Genomic DNA, 17,572 nt, shown 5'->3' on the forward strand with positions numbered 1-17,572 from the left:
ACTCAGCCACACCCATAGCCCCTTTGTCCCGCATCACAGGGGAGAAGCAGGTGGAGAGGAAAAGCACAGAAACACATCTGACCCTGAGCAAAGGGCACACCTTCCTGAAAGAAAAAAACCTTGGATTGTTCATAGGAAATGATGGAACAAGCATTAATCTAATTATGGTATTAAAAACAAACAAACAAACAAACAAAAACAGAGGGTTTCCCAAATGATTTCTTTGCTGACTGCTCACTTGGGTTGAGAGACCCAGGAAGAAATAAGTATGCCACAGTCCAACAGTGTTTGGCCCACCATCTGATAAAAATGAATGTCCTTGCTTATAATAACAGCTAATATTTATTGTGCGTGTACTAGATGCCAGACATGTCCTAAGTGTATAATCTCATTTTGTCCTCAAATAACCCTAGATATTGCCATTATTTCCAATTACAGACACAAATCTATTTGGGAATATTCTGGGTGTTGACCACCATTTGGTCTAAGGCTTCTACATCTTTTTCAACTTGGAGAAAATTTTGGAATTTTTTTTTCTCAATCTTCAAAACACAAGATTTCTTGACCCATTATTTATGCTGGTTCTATAAGAGTAAAGTAAGTTCTCCCTTGGGAGTGGGACTTTAAACAGTGCAAGAAATAGCAAAGACAGGAGGTTGTCACTCAAACAAGCAGATATGCTAAAGCTGCCAGCAGAGACAGACTAGCAGGTAGTGGTGGAATAATAATTAATATTTTATTACTCTCAGAGCTTCATTCTTTAATTAATGTTTGAATAAGATAGGTCTGTTTTATAATGTTTTCTTATGTGTGTTTCTGGGTCTACTTACTCCTCCTGCACGTTTTGTCTTTTTTCCCCCTTTCAGGTTTTTTCTTTCCTGTTTCTGGCATTCAGTTTGAGGCAGCCTTTTGGGTCCCTTTTTGCTTTGAACATTATCTTTTTCTTTTATCCTTGCTTTTTGATGGATGAGTCTTTACCTCTGTCATTTTTAAAAACTATGTTATTTTTCCATTCCTCTCTTTTCATGCACTTAACCAATTGTGATCTGTTTTGATTCATTCTGTTTTTAAGTACAAGCTTCCTCCCATGGTGCTTTTTCTCTGCTCTCCTTCACAATTTTCCTTTATCTCTTTGTAACTTATTTTTTTCTTTCTATAATTAATGGGCAGCTTATTTAACTATTTGAGTATTTATGATTTCTCCCTAATTGGTCCTTCTTTCTCCTTTCCTTGGGATATTCCTCCAGCACTCAATTTGGTAATGCAGTCAGTTGAAACAGAAGGATCTCACAATTTTCCATTACTCAGTCATTCTCTATTTTTCAGAAACAAGTTCATGAAATTACCTACTGTGCCTTTAGGCTATAAATCTCCCTTTAGCTTAGATTAAAATGTGACAGGTGTAGTCAGAAGTTGCCTACATTAATCACAGACAGTATATAAGGAACAAAGAGCATCAGGAGGTAAGGACTGGAGTGCAAGAGCTTCCAACTAGTGAAAGCAAGGTACTTAAGTATGCAGAGAGTCAAAAAATGGTCCTCTCAATCAATGATGTGAGAGATAAGCTGGAGTTTCCTTTGTCTCCCTGAAATTGTAAATCTTTGAAAACAAAAGCAATTTCGAAAAATACAGTTAAAAATATTTCCTGGGGGGTCTCACTGCCTTTTTTTGGAGACAGCTTTCCAGGACACCTTGCATTTGTTTGTTTCTTATTTCCAAAAGGCATTGGCATTATCTCAATTCATCTTATTAATAACTCTAAGAGAAAAAAAGAGGCTGCACTGAAATTGCCCAGTTCACAGGTGAGCTTGCTCAGAGACAGAGTTTCACTTGTCCAATCTAATGTAAGATTTAATAACAAACAAGGTTTTCGGTCTATGTCTGTTGAGTTCTGTGCTTTCTCAAGATTTAGGTCCCTGCCACTCTCCCTACCTTCCCTACACACTCCCTGCTTCTATATTCCTGTTTTCTCTCCTTTTATAACTTTTGGAATTTCATATTTTATCACTAGAGAAACAAGATGATATGAACTAACTGAAGGAGAAGAAAATAGTCACCACTTTCATGTGTTCAAATGAAGTTGATCATACTTGATATATCTAAACCTCACCTAATAATTATTCAGATACAATGATACTATCTCTGAGGGGTTTATTAAAGATTCAATTGAGGCCAGGTGTGGTGGCTCACACCTGTAATCCCAGCACTTTGGGAGGCCGAGGTGGGCGGATCATGAGGTCAGGAGATCAAGACCATCCTGGCCAACATAGTGAAACCACATCTCTACTAAAAATACAAAAAATTAGCTGTGCGTGATGGTGCATGCCTATAGTCCCAGCTACTCAGGAGGCTGAGGCAGGAGAATCGCTTGAACCAAGGAGGTGGAGGTTGCAGTGAGCCAAGATCGTGCCACTCCAGCCTGGGCGACAGAGTGACACTCTGTCTCAAAAACAAACAAACAACAACAAAAACAAACAAACAAAAATTCCATTGAAGAAAACAGATAAATCAAGGATGAAAATGACAGTGAAGGCAGGTCTGGCCCACTGTTTAGTACTGAGGAAGTCTAAGAGCCTCACATAGTGAGAAGGCTGAGGAACAGAGGGCCAAATACTTATTTTAGGTTTTATTTTAACTGCCTGTATTGCTCTTAACACTGCAGACTTCTCTAGCAACAGCAGCAGCTATGACCCTCCCCACATTCTGGAATACTCAGAAATCTAAACTCTGCCTCCCACTGCTTCTGTGTGGAGGGAAAAACAACTAAACATTCCCCAAAAAGCTTCTTATCACAAGTGTGTAAAAATTCTTCAAGTGTGCTCTCAAGATATGCTGTCACGTGTCAGCTTTCTTGTTTACTTTCTCAGAGCCTCAAGGGCCTGAAACCTGTGGTTTTGTGAAGCACTTACAATTCCTTTTTTACTATCATTATCCGTAAGCTTGTGCTCAAGGTCACCCATTTCACTGTTCATGTTTACTTTCAGCTAGGCCTGAAATGATACCAAAGAGGTGGAAGGAAGCTTCTGGCTTTATCCCAATGAAGCAGGCACCTCCCTGTTGTAGCATATTATTCTGCTTAGCTTCCTATAGCTTATCTTTCATCCGTTTGATTTGCTCGCTCACTCACTTGCAATTGTAGGCATTTGCTTTATCATCCTTTGGTGAGGATGAGGGTGAAAGTGAGTGTGAGAGAGTATGGAAAATGGGTAGGAATGGAGGAACAACTGAGCAGATATGCTCTCTGGCCACCTAGTCTTGATAAAAAAATTTGATAGCCCCTACACAAAAGAATATAAATCATGCTACTACAAAGACACACGCACACATATGTTTATTGCAGCACTGTTTACAATAGTAAAGACACGGAACCAAACCAAATGTCCATCAATGACAGACTGGGTAAAGAAAATATGGTACATATACACAATGGAACACTATGCAGGCATAAAAAGGAATGAGATCCTGTCCCTTGTAGGGACATGGATGAAGCCATCATCCTCAACAAACTAACACAGGAACAGAAAACCAAAGACCGCATGTTCTTACTCATAAGTGGGAGTTGAACAGTGAGAACACATGGACACAGGGAGGGTAACATCACACACCAGAGCCTGTTGAAGGGTGGGGGTTAAGGGGAGGAAACTTAGAGGAGGGGTCAATAGGTACAGCAAACCACCATGGCATACGTATACCTGTGTAACAAACCTGCATGTTCTGCACATGTATCCCTATTTTTTTAGAAGAACTAGAGAAAAAATAGCAAAATAAAATAAAAATTTTGATAGCCCCATTGCACTACTTGATGGGAGAGGCCAGCTGGGATGGCAGAGGGTCTGTGGTCTGTGGTCATAATTCCTGGTCCAATCTAAGTTGATGAAAACTGCTCTTGGAAATATTTATTAATACTTCTGAAGCTAACTTGAATAGCAAATCTGGTGTGAAAATAGATCTTATCCTGTTTCCCTGTCATCAGTCACTTTTCTGATTTCATCCTGGAATACAAACATATCAGATAAATTTAGTCTGTCTAAGGAGAAGCATTATATGTTTTTAATGACCAATAACAATTTATCTTGAGAAATCTGTTTTCCACCAACTGAGGTAGCCCAGTAAATGGCTAAGGGAATTGTATTTTTTCATAACCAACAACTCTCTCTTGGTGATGCTTTTCCAAATAGGCACACAAACCAAGAAAAATATATCATGAATGTTATTGAAAAAACTAGTTTTCTGAGACAATGAAAACATTTGATTTATTTAAATTAAATCAGAATGGCAGTGGCTTGCCATTTAATTCATTTTGTCTATGAAATTGAAGCAATGCATTCATCTTGATTTTTCATGCTCATTGTCCCTCTCTTTAAATGGTCAACTTCAGTTGCCTATTATTTGCTCAAGTTGTTTACCTTTGAGTATGTTTTTGACCAACAATTAAACAAATGTATTGAAATTCCATAGTTTAACACATGGTCAGTAGTCTCCTTTAGAAAATTCATTTGTCCTCACAGAGTATTTACAGGCCCCAAAAGATGTTATTTTCTTTGATAATGAAATAATGTTGTGCTTAGGAATTCGGTAATGGGAATAGACTGTTTGCTAGCACCCAAAATGCTAAAATTGAAAGAATCCTCATAAATATTTAGAAGCTAGCATATGCAGTCATTTAAAGTTTGGTGTGAAGGTACATTCCATGAATTTCAGAGTCAGCTTGACAAAGGAAGATGACTGATTAACACATGTTCCAAGTAATTTTGTAAACTGATACTGATCACTTCTAAAATCCTGTCAAACTACTTGATGGGAGAGGCCAGCTGGGATGGCAAATTTGAGATGTGTGGAAAGCTATACAGAGGTATCTTAATTTTGGAGATAAAATCTTCATAGTTTTTATACCAAACTCTGCAAGTAAAACTGATAGTTTATGTTAAAATGTCAGTTTTTGCAACTAGCACAAAACTAAAAAGTGTTTTAAATACCTCAAAACAGGTGACTATATAAGAAACCCTGTGCCTCAGAAATGAATATGTAGAAATGTGTCTTACCAAAATCAGGGTTATATGAACATATTTTCTTTTAGTTTCTTTCTTTCTTTCTTTCTTTCTTTCTTTCTTTCTTTCTTTCTTTCTTTCTTTCTTTCTTTCTTTTTTTTTTTTTTTTTTTTTTTTTTTTGAGACAGAGTCTTGCACTGTTGCCTGGGCTGGAATGTAGTGGTGCAATCTCAGCTCACTGCAACCTCCGCCTCCCAGGTTCGAGATTCTCCTGCCTCAGCCTCCCAAGTAGTTGGGATTACAGGCACCTGCCACCACGCCCAGCTAATTTTTTGTATTTTTAGTAGAGATAGGGTTTCACCATGTTGGCCAGGCTGGTCTGGAACCCCTGACCTCACGATTCACCTGCCTTGGCCTCCCAAAGTGCTAGGATAACAGGCGTGATCCACCATGCCCAGCTATATGAATATGTTTTCTAAGTGTGCTTTAAGTTGTACATGTCAAAACATTACTTATAATTAAAGCAGCATTTACATACATTTTTCTTTTATAGAAAAAGGGTGTCATCACACACAAGGCTAGATTACAAGGAATTTATAGAATAATTTTTACAGAAATATTATTTTTTCTTTTACATAGGACATGTAAAATAGTATTATATATAAGTGAAATGAGGTGAAATGAATTATAGTTCTCAATAGGCTTGCACTAAAAACCCCAAAGACCTTTATATTACAGGAACATGCTAGTCCTGAAAATGAAAGGCAAGCTAAAAGAATCTTCACTGTTCCAACCCCCTTAGTTTGGAAAATGTAAAAACTGCTCTGAAAGTAGAGTATTTTATTCTTAGTAGCCCAAAACATTTTCAATGAGGAAATGATTTTCAATATTGTATTAAACAGGAATCATAGGAATGATGATTATGCAAAATTCTGGTTTAGTGGAGTATAAATTAAATAGTAATTTTAGTAAAACAGAAACAGATTGTCCAATCATAACTCTAGAAGTACTTTAAAAATTCAGACACAAAGCAAGATTTGGGAATATGTTGTGATTATTGAGTGACTGTGTGGGTAGCAGCTGTCTTCTGAGTTTGGAAGGGGCTACATGTCTGAGTTTCCAAAGCTTTATTTCTCACAGGATGCCATATTGAAATAGCTTATCAATCTTTCCACAGAATTTAGTTCAAGAAGAAGATGACTATGAACTTCAGAGTAAAAATGAGTAGCCAAGCTTTCATCATGGCAGAAAGAAAAGATTTATAACCAGACACATATGATAGTCATTTACTTTATTATCAATGCTTTTGAACCTAAGTAAATTTAATATTGCAGATATCACACAAAGAAGGAATCCTTCTTTGGGCTGGAATGAGCTCAAGAAAGGATCCATGGATTACCCTGGTGAACCTGATACTTTACTCTGGACAATTTTTCCTGTCACTCCCTATTTGTTGCCGCATTGTCCTCCTTTATCCTTCCATTGTGAATCACACAAGCTCATATCATAGATGTAGGAGGAAAATAACACCTCTGATCCCAGGCCAAGCTCTGAATTAACCAAGATACACAACAGGACTCTTGTGGATAGAGATCAATAGGTCTGATTTAATAGTAACAAAGCTATTTGTTTCATACGGTTAGATGTAGCCAAAAATGGGCTTGATAATGTTATTCGAAATTAAATACTTACCCCAGAACATAAATTTTCTGCAAGCAGACACCTCCCCCAAAAGAAAGCAGAAGCCCAGTCTGTCTCCAGAACTCAGCAATCACCCTAAATGGTAAAGAGAACTCAAGAGTGTTACCCTAATTCACTGGTTCTCAAATGTATTACAGGGCTAAGGGACCCATAAACCCTTTCCAGGAATCCACAAATTTATAATGACACCGTTGCCTTTTTCACTCCCATTTTCTTACAAATATATAGCTGGGTTTCCAGAGGCTATATGACACATAATATTGTAACAGATTGAATGTAAAATTCAGAATCCATCTGATTCCCATTAAAGACATTCATTAAATTGATTTTCAAAAATGTAAAACAATGCCACTTTTCTCACTAGGTTATTTCTTGAACTATTTTAAGAGCTTTTAGTTTTGGACATCATATTAAGCTTACAGAAGAGTTAAAAAGATAGTACAAACAGTTCCAGTATACCCTTCACCCAGTTTCCTCTGTCAAAGTTTCATATAATCATAATGCAGCTACCAAAACTAAGGAATCAACATTGATATAACACTGCTAACTAAACTACAGAATTTATTTGGATTTCATAAGATTTTACATGAACATATTTACTCTGATCCAGGATCTAGTCCAGAGTACTACATTGCATTTAATAGTTATATCTCTTTAGTATTGTCTGATCTGATAGTCAGTTTTACTTGTCCTGCATGACCTTGACATTTTAAAATAGTACTGGTAACAGATTTTGTAGAATGGCCCTCCACTCAGGTTTGTCTGATATTTTCTCATGATAAGATTAAAGTTATGGATATGGGAAGGGAATGCCACAGAGGTGATGGTGTGTATTTCTCTGGGAATATATAATATCAGTATGTCTTGACACTGGTGATAATAAATTTAATTCTTTGGGTAAGGCTGTATCTACCAGGTTTCTCCATAGTAAATCACAACTTTTCACTTTGTAATCAATAAAAATTTGGTCTATACAAAATCTTATTCCTTCTTAAACTTTTGCCCACTAATTTTAGCATTTATTGGTGGATTGCTTGAAGTAATTATTATTATGATGTTCTAATCGTTATTTCCTATTTCCCTCATTCCATCTGATGTGGTTTGGCTGTGTCCCCACCCAAATCTCATCTTAAACTGTAGCTCCCCTAATCCCCACATATTGTGGAAAGGACCCAGTGGGAGGTAATTGAATCATGGGGGTGGTTTTTCCCAGGCTGTTCTCCTGATAGCGAATAAGTCTCATGAGATCTGATGGTTTTATACAGGGCAGTTCCCCTGCACATGCTCTCTTGCCCGCTGTCATGTAAGAGGTCCTTCGCCTCTGCCGTGACTGTGAGGCCTCCCCAGCCATGTGGAATTGTGAGTCCATTAAACCTGTTTTTGCCTGTAGATTAACCAGTCTAGGGTATTTCTTCATAGCAGTATGAAAATGGACTAATACACCATCTAAATATTTAGTTTAAATAACTCTGTAAATGTTATTTATCACTCACTTATTTATTTATTCAATCATTAACATATCAATGTGGAGTCAAGGACATTTATTTTATTCTTTAGATTGCATATATTATCATAAATTATTTTATTACTCCAATTATTCCATTTTTGGCCATTGGAAGTTTTTCTTATTGGTTCATGTGTTCCTCTGAGACTTTCTTACTATCTGATACCACAAAATGTTTCAGCCTCATTTTGTACGTTTCCTGCTCCAGCCCTGGCTCAACCAGTTCTCCCAAGAAGCCTAGTTCCTTTTACTGAAGTGGGTATTTAGAAATCAAGATCTCTGAGTGCTGGGTGTCCTCACTGCTGTGGGGATATCACTGTTTCTAGACCCTAGAGTATAGAAATACATGTAAGTATACAAACTAATGTCTATTTATCCATCTATCTATCTGTCATGTATTTGTTAAAAACAATAAGTTCATCTGGCAATTCAAAAAGCTAGAGCATTTCATTACATCCAAAGGATCACACTAGCTTCCTAGCAATGGATCCTAACGAGATTGAAATGTCTGAAATGACATAGAATTCAGAACCTAGATGGTGAGGAAACTCAACAAGATCTAAGAGAAAGTGGAAATCCAATCCAGTGAAACCAGAAACACAATCCTAGATTTGAAAGATGGCATAGATATATTAAGAAACAACCAAACTGAATGTCTAGAATTTTAAAATTCACTACAGGAATTTCAAAATATAATTTGAAGCCTTAACAATAGGCTAGACTAAACAGAGGAAAGAATTTCAGAGTTCAAGGATCAGTCCTCTGAATCAATCAAGCCAGACAAAAATAAAGAAAAACTAAAAAATTTTACAATGGACAAAGCCTCTGAGAAATATGGGACTATATAAAGTGACCAAATCTACAACTCAATGGCATATCTGAAAGAGAAGAAGAGAGAATAAGCAACCTGCAGAACATATTTGAGAATATAATCCACAAAAGTGTCCCCAATATTACCAGAGAGGTCAACATGCAGATTCAATAAGTTCAGAGAACTCCTGCAAGATATTATGCAAGATGACCATCCTGAAGGCGCATAGGTATCAGGCTTTCCAAAGTCAATGGGGAAAAAAAGTCTCAAAGGCAGCTAAAGAAAAGGGTCACGTTACCTACAAATGGAATCCCATCAGTTTAACAGCAAACTTCTCAGCCAAAACCTTATAAGACAGAAGAGATCAGGGCCTATTTTTAGCATAATTAAAGAAAACAACATTTCAACCAAGAATTTCATATCCTGCCAAATTAGGCTTCATAAGCAAAGGAGAAATTAAATATTTCTCAGATAAGCAATTGCTAAGAGAGTTCATTACCACTAGATAGGGCTTACAAGAATGCTTAAGGGAGTTCTAAACATAGAAATGAAAAAAGGACACCTGCTACCACAAAAACTCACGTAAGTACACAGCCCACAGACCTTATAAAGCAACTACACAATGAAGTCTACAAAGCAACAAAGTGACAACACCATGACAGGAACAAAACTACACATATAAATATTAATCTTGAATATAAACAGTCTAAACACAACACTTAAGATACAAAATGGCAAATTGGAAAAAAATAAACCAAGACAGAACCTTCTGCTATCTCCAAGAGACCCATCTCACATGCAATGACACCCAAAAGCTCAAAGTAAAGAGATGAAGAAAGATCTGTCATGAAAACGGAAAACCAAAAAGAGCAAGAGTCACTATTCTTGTATTAGATAAAACACACTTTAAACGAGCAATAGTAAAAAAGGGAATTACACAATGATAAATAGTTCAATTCAACAAGAAGACTTACTTATCCTAAGTATATATGCACCCAAAATCAGAGCTCCCAGGTTTATAAAACAATTACTTCTAAACCTAGGAAGAGATTTAGATAGCCACATAATAACAGTGAGGAACTTCAATACCCCGCTGACAGCATTAGACAGATCATGAAGTCAGAAAACTAACAAAGTAATTCTGGACTTAAAAACTGAACACTTAACCAATAGGACCATATAAATATATAAATAATATTCCACCCAACAACCACAGAATATAAATTATTCTTATATGCACATGAAACATACTCTAAGATCAACCACGTATTCATTCATAAAAAAGTCTCAATAAATTCAAATAAAATTGAAATTATAACAAGCAAATTCTCCAACCACAGTGGAATTAAAATAGAAACCAACAACAAAAGGATTCTCAAAGCCACACAATTACATGGAAACTAAACAACTTGCTCCTGAATGACTTTTGGATACACAAAAAATAAGGCAGAAATTTAAAAATTCTTTGAAATAAATGAAAATGAAGATACTACATACCAAAACCTCTAGGATGTATCTAAAGCAGTATTAAGAGGAAAGACTATAAAGTTAAAAACCTACATCAAGAAGATAGAAAGATCTCACATTAACAGTCTAATATCATATGTAAGGAACTAGAAAAGAAAGAATAATTCCAAAGCTAGCAGAAGAAAAGAAATAACTAAAATCAGAGTCAAACGAAACAAAATCAAGACTCAAAAAACCATACAAAGTATCTACAAAATAAAAAGTTAGTTATTTGAAAGGAAAAACAAGATTGATAGACCACTAGCTAGATTAACAAAGAAAAAGAGAGAGAAGATCCAAAGGTGTACAACCAGAAATGACAAAGAACAGATTACAAACGATCCCAGAGAAATTCAAAAGATCCTCAGAGACTATTATCAACACCTCTATGTGCACAAACTAGAAAATATAGAGAAAACGAAAATAATCGTGGAAACACACAGCCTCACATGATGGAATAGGAAAAAATTGAAACCCTAAACAGATTAAGAATGGTTATAAAATTGAATCAGTTATAAAAAATGTACCAAACAAAAAAGCTCTAGATTAAATGGATTAATAGGCAAATTCTACCAGCAAAAAGCTGGTATCAAGCCTACTGAAACTATTCCAAAAAAATCATGGAGGAAGGATTCCTCCCTGTAGTAGTCCATTTTCACACTGCTGATAAAGACACACCCGAGACTGGGTAATTTATAAAGAAAAAGAGGTTTAATGGACTCACAGTTCCATGTGGCTGGGGAGGCCTCGCAACCATGGCAGAAGACAAAAGCCATGTCTTACATGGTGGCCGTCATGAGAGAGAATGAGAAACTAAGCAAATGGGGTTTCCCCTTATGAAACCATCAGATCTCATCAGACTTATTCACTGCCAAGAGAACAGTGTGGGGGAAACCACCGCCATGATTCAATTATCTTCCACTGGGTTCCTTCCAAAACACATGGAAATTATGGGAGCTACAATTCAAGATGCAATTTGGGTGGGGACACAGCCAAACCATATCACTCCCTAACCCATTCTATGAAACCAGTATCATCCTAATACCAAAATCAGTGAAAGACACACCAAAAAAAGAGAAAACTGCAGACCTATAATCCTAATAAAATCATCCACAAAATATGAGCAAATTAAATCCAGCAGCATATCAAAAAGTTATTTCACCGTGATCCAGTAGGCTTCATTCCTGGATGCAAAGTTGGCTCAACATACACAACTCAATAAATATGATTCACAACGTAAACACAAATAAAAAACAAGAAAAATATGATCAACTCAATAGATGCCAAAAAGCACTCAAGAAAAATTCAACGGCCCTTCATGATTAAAAAAAAAAAAAAAAAAGCTCAACAAATTAGGCATTGAGGGAACATACCTCAAAATAATAAGAGTCATTGATGACAAATCCACAGTCAACATCATACTGACTGGGGACAAGCTGGAAGCATTTCCTCTAACAACTGGAACACAGTAAGAATGTCCACTCTCACTACTCCTATTCAACATAGTACTGGAAGTCCTAGCCAGAGCAATCAGGCAAGAAAAATAAATAAAAGCCATCTAAGTAGGAAAAGAGAAAGTCAAATTATCTCTCTTTGTTGATGATATGATTATTTACCTAGAAAGCACTAAAGGTCCCACCAAAGGGCACCTAGACTTGACAAACAACTTTAGTAACATTTCAAGATACAAAATCAACATACAAAAATTGGCTTTTCTGTACACCAATAATATACAGGCTGTGAGCCAAATCAAGAACATAATCCCATTTACAATAGCCACAAAAAAATAAAATACCTCATATAGCTAACCAAGGAGTTGAAAGATCTTTACAAGGAGAACTACAAAACATGGTTGACAGAAATCATAGATGACACCAAAAAAAAAAAAAAAAAAAAAAAAAAAGGGAAAAACATTCCATGCTCATGGATTGGAGGAATCAATATCCTTAAAATGACCATACTGCCCAGAGCAATCTACAGTTTCCATGCTATTTCTATCAAATTACCTGGTCAATTTTTCACAGACTTGAAAATAAAACTATTCTAAAATTCATATGGAACCAAAAAAAGAGCATGAATAGACAAAGTGATCCTAAACAAAAATAATAGAGCCAGAGGCTTCATATTATCAAATTTCAAACCATACTGTAAGGCTACAGTAACCAAAACAGCATGGCACTGATACAAAAATAGACACACAGAGCAATGGAACAGAATAGAGAATCCCAAAATAAAGTCACGTGTCTACAGGCATCTGATCTTTGACAAAATCAACCCAAAAAAAAGCAATAGAAAAAGGACCCCCTAGTCAATAAATAGTTCTGGGAAAACTGGCTAGCCATATGCAGAAGACTGAACCTGAACCCCTACAAATGCAGAAATTAACTCAAGATGGGATTAAAGACTTAAATGTAAGACCTCAAACTATGAAAATCCTAGAACAAAACCTAGGAAGTATGTGTCTAGAAATTGGCCTTGGCAAAGAATTTATGACTTAGTCCTCAAAAGCAGTTGCAAAAAACCATATCCAGTGCCCTTCATTCCTGCATGTAGATACATATTTCCCTCCGGTATTATTTTCCCTCTGCCTGATGGACTTTATCATTTCTTGCAACGCAGGTATGCTAATAATGAATATTTTCAGTTTTCGAATGTCTGCAAAAGTATTAATTTTGTCTTCATTTTAAAAGATGTGTTTTTTTCTCAGCATATAATTCTAAGTTGGATTATGTTTGATGAAAAATACACTGTCATTTTCTGTATGAATTATATCATACTGCTTCATTGTATGCCTTGTCATTTTTGATTAGATATAATCTAATTTAAGATTTAATAGAGTGAAAACAGAGCTCCTATACAATGGGAGGGGACCCAAAAGAGTTTGCCCACTCCCAGCTTGAATGCCTGGGGTTTATATCCCAATCATTGTCCCTCCCCCTGTGCTCTCAGATGATAGATGATTTGACTATCTCTTTACCTCCTGCTTTTAGCCTAATTGGTATTTCAGTGAGCCCTCTTTACTACCCGATTGGCTGGGTGTGAGCTGAGTTACAAGCCCCATGTTTAAAGGTGGGTACGGTCACCTTCCCCAACCAGGCTTAGGAATTCTTAGTCAGCCTAGAAATCCAGCTAGTCCTGTCTCTCATTTTCACCAAACTGTTTTTTGTTCTGGAAAATATAGTTAATTTTCATAAATATATTTTATGCTACTATGAAAAGAGTTTATTACTGTTATTATAAATAAATTAATAAATATTTTTATTTAAATTCATCATTTTAATTTCTAATATGATAATTATCAACGCATAGATTCCACATAAATGAAAACTCTTTGGAGTCTTAACAGTTTTTAAGAGTGTGAAACCATCCTTAGATAAAAAAGTTTGAGAATCACTGGCTAATACCACCACTGAAAGATAACTAAGCTGTGACCCACAGAGTTGAAATGAATCACCCAAAGTAATTACAACCTGGCAGAGCTCAGACACAAAGCCAGGATTTCCCACTTGAAATGTTTTAATAACACCGGTCTGACCCTCTCTCCTCTTCCTAAGTGAAGCCTTTCTCTATTTCCCCATTCTGTCTGCCCAGCTGTAGTCACTATACCTAAAGGCATGTTGTTTTTTGTTTGTATGCAAACTTATCTAATTTTAGTTATAAACAAGGGTCACAACTTGCCACAAGCCATGCTGCCCCACCCCTCTTCAACACAGATGACCTCTCCATCCTCACCTGATTTGGAACTACTTTAAATAGAACTCATTCTCCTCCTAGAAGCTCATAATTGGAAACAGACTTTGGATCCTTTCTCCATCTCCAGGGTGGTCCTCATTGAGCTCTTCCCTTGCACTACTATTTCAAAATTCTCTTTCTCCTTTTTAATTCTTTTGCATGATACTGTGTTTGCATAAATCGAGGATTTCTATAAATGAGCTCTGGAAAGCTTAGCCTGTTTCAAGGTTATTTAGAGAGCAGAAGGAATGTGTCTTCATGTGTGGGGGCAGGAATGATGCCACAACCCAGTCTGCTCACTCACCAGCAAAGAATGTGCACACTTTGGGAAGCAAGGACATCATTGCTGTTGATGCCAGTGGACAAACTTCATCCATTAGAGAAGTTTCTTTTGTCTTCAGTCAGTGCCTAGGGAAACAAGTGGAAAAGGACTAGAAAACCATTTCAAAGACATATTTTTTTTCCAGATAGCAGCAAGATCACCTTCCTCTAAGATAAATAAAGGTTCATGCAAATATTGAGACTAATTGCTTAAAACCTGCAAACATCTGCAGAGAAAAACCAATTATCTAATTCATAAAATCACTGCTAAATTAGGAAAGACAGAGGGCACGTCTAATAGAGGCCTTCTCTACATTCCACTGTCCCAGGTACAATGCAATGTACCTACTACATTGAAGTCACTGCACCCTTGGGCAATTTGGCCATCTCTGGCCTCAGACTTTGTTGCACGTGACTGGGGTGTTACCTTGGCATTTTGAGCAGCCATAGCTATTGGCCAAATGGAACTGATGAATAGGTTCTCTCTGGTAAGTCCTACTCCCCACGCAGGTAATGAATCTCACTCACCAATAATACACCAAACATTCTTGATTATTCTTTGTAAATTTTTCCCTTTCTGATTTTCTTTAAGGTATTTTATTTGTTATCTTTTATGTGAACATTTGATTAAAGGTGAATTCCTTGTTAGGTTTGTGGGAGATCATGCCAGAAATGATAGAAACTTAAATCAGTCCTCTGTTTATCCCTTCCAGAGTCTTCAGGGTGGCTCAGAGACTAATTTCAGTAACTAAGTACCAACCTGGGGGACATTTTCACTGTCTGCTATTAATTTGTTTTCCCAATGTTTAGATTCTTCCTGGAGAATAAATTTTTAGCCAAGTGGTGAAGAGGTTCTCATTATTTACTCAGGACCTTGAAGATTGGGTGCGCCTTAGCTGAGCCTCCACACTATCACCAAGACATGAGTAGAGAAACTTTTTTCTAGGGACCACTTCTGCAGAGCACTGACAAATGGAATCAGGAAAAGAAAGGGAGGTTTGAGCTTCTGCACCTACCCTCTGCTAGAAAGGGTCATTTCTGTTTTCCACTGGACTTTTCAGAGATGAACATTGAACTAATAAAACAAAACAATGAAACTAAATGTTTAGAAATGCTTTTAACTAATTTTACACTTCAAATTCATCCACTGAGCCACAGATTGAGCAGCAATCAACTTGTGAACATAACAAATTTCTAGGCAAACAATACATTTCTGTGCACTCTATATCCTAATGTAAAAACAGGTACCAGAAGAGGCACACATGAAAGCTGAATTACACAACACAGAGCTCCTTCTGCAGAAAAGACAGAATAGGAACAACTGGTGCTTCGTTTTCAAATCCAATTCTCATTTATCATCACAGAATTATTGCACTATCCTGAAATGCAGAGTAACTCAAAGCCATGTTCAGAAACAGATTTGACAGACAAAGGTAACTTACCTTTGTTTTAAACATTTAATAAATGCCTCTGAGACTAACAAACTTCCCAGGCGGTCTGTGAGGAACACATGAGCCATATTGCAGGCAACTCTAAGGCAGCCGGCACTGCTTGAGGACTTTCCAAACAGCAAAATGCTGCTGATGGAAAATGTGACTCTCAGCACATTGGCATGTGGCTGCTGTGACTGTTATCCAAGGAGATGAAATGAGACCAGAGTGGGGATGAGTTGGTTTCAGCAACCCTGCCTGGCCACACCTGTCAAATTGAATGACAAAAACTCTGAAATAAAACCTTAATACCCATCTCCTGCAAAATAAGCTCACGTGACTTGAATTAATTCACTTTGAATTCTCTTTATCTCACACAGGGATAAAAGCAGTTAAAAACAAAAAGCTTGATAATCCTGACAACAGGAAAAGGTAGCGTTTTTCTCCCTTCAAACAAATCACTTTTTCTTTATGCATTTTCCTTCAAAATAATTCTATGCTTTCTTCACAAAGAATTACACATGACTTGAGATTCCAGTGTATTATTTGGGGTGGGAAAAGCTGGCAACTGAAGCATAAAGCGCCATGTTTTTGCAATTATCTCTCTTCTGCATCCCCCTCATGTGTTCGCTAGTGAAGGGACAGAGCTGAAATGTGGGGCTGGGTGTCTAAGGAAGAACGTAGTAGTGCTAATGGTGAAAATGTGCTGATTTTAAAAGGTAGTAAAGAGTGTCCACGATACAGTTCTGTAGGCTCACTTCTTATTTCTCACAAAAATACAGCTGTTTTGCTGTTGATTTTAATGCTACTTAAGTCTATAAAATATTTTATTCAGACTATAAATAGTTTTGCTCAAATTAGCTTTGGAGCTCAATTGCACTATGCTTCTGCCCTCAGAGGGCAACTTAGAAATAATGGTGAAAAGAATGTGACCTCCAAGATCATCTCATGGGAAAAATGGCATAGTCAAGGTGAGGTTTTCCTCTTCTTTTTCTCTTCTATTTTGATACATGAGAAAACAGATGGGGGTTTAAGAATACAAAATGTATCTTTGTTCTTCTTTGCTAAGCTTGAATAGAATTGGTTAAGAATTAAAGAATTTATCAACAAATGAAAATAGCGTAGAACACATGTGTTGTTTTCTAATGAAAATCTCTTAAAAATTAATAAACACCAAATGTAGAGGTCTAGATAGAGTCATGCACTAGCACGAACACACACACATACTGAAGTATGGAGGCACAGAAGTAGTTTTCTGGGGTATGTGTGTGTTTACTCATTGTTGCCTTAGAACTACAACAGATAATGGTTATGTCAGTCATATGTGTAGATGCCTACATTTAACATGTGAGTCTAGTCCTTGAGATACTAAAATATGGATAGGCAATACAATACCCTGTAGCCTTGTTTTTAAATGGAGTTTGACCTTTTCCTTGGTGCTTTTGGGGCAGGAGTGAGGTTAACAAGAGCTGTTAGCTAACTTGTTAGCTTGTTGTAAGTCTTGGTCTTGGAAATTAGGTCTGATGGGGAGTTGGAATGGTGGAAGGTGTTGCCAGAAAGGTCTGAAAGCAAGGAAGTC

The 17,572-nt window shown here is 36.8% G+C and overlaps 1 long non-coding RNA gene across 1 annotated transcript in view; it reads right to left on the minus strand.

The window, feature by feature from the left end:
* Nucleotides 1-17,041, minus strand: part of LOC139362300 (uncharacterized) — a 46,346-nt gene extending 29,305 nt beyond the window's left edge. Inside the window, exons 1-3 of the long non-coding RNA XR_011620898.1 lie at nt 16,006-17,041; nt 14,547-14,650; nt 6,681-6,764 (exon numbers count right to left, since the gene is read on the minus strand). This is a non-coding gene — a long non-coding RNA (uncharacterized lncRNA). The remainder of the gene's footprint in view (nt 1-6,680; nt 6,765-14,546; nt 14,651-16,005) is intronic.
* Nucleotides 17,042-17,572: the final 531 nt, after the last annotated feature.

This window comes from Macaca nemestrina, chromosome 3 (genome assembly GCF_043159975.1).
Source record: "Macaca nemestrina isolate mMacNem1 chromosome 3, mMacNem.hap1, whole genome shotgun sequence".
In the NCBI taxonomy this organism is placed as follows: domain Eukaryota; kingdom Metazoa; phylum Chordata; class Mammalia; order Primates; family Cercopithecidae; genus Macaca; species Macaca nemestrina.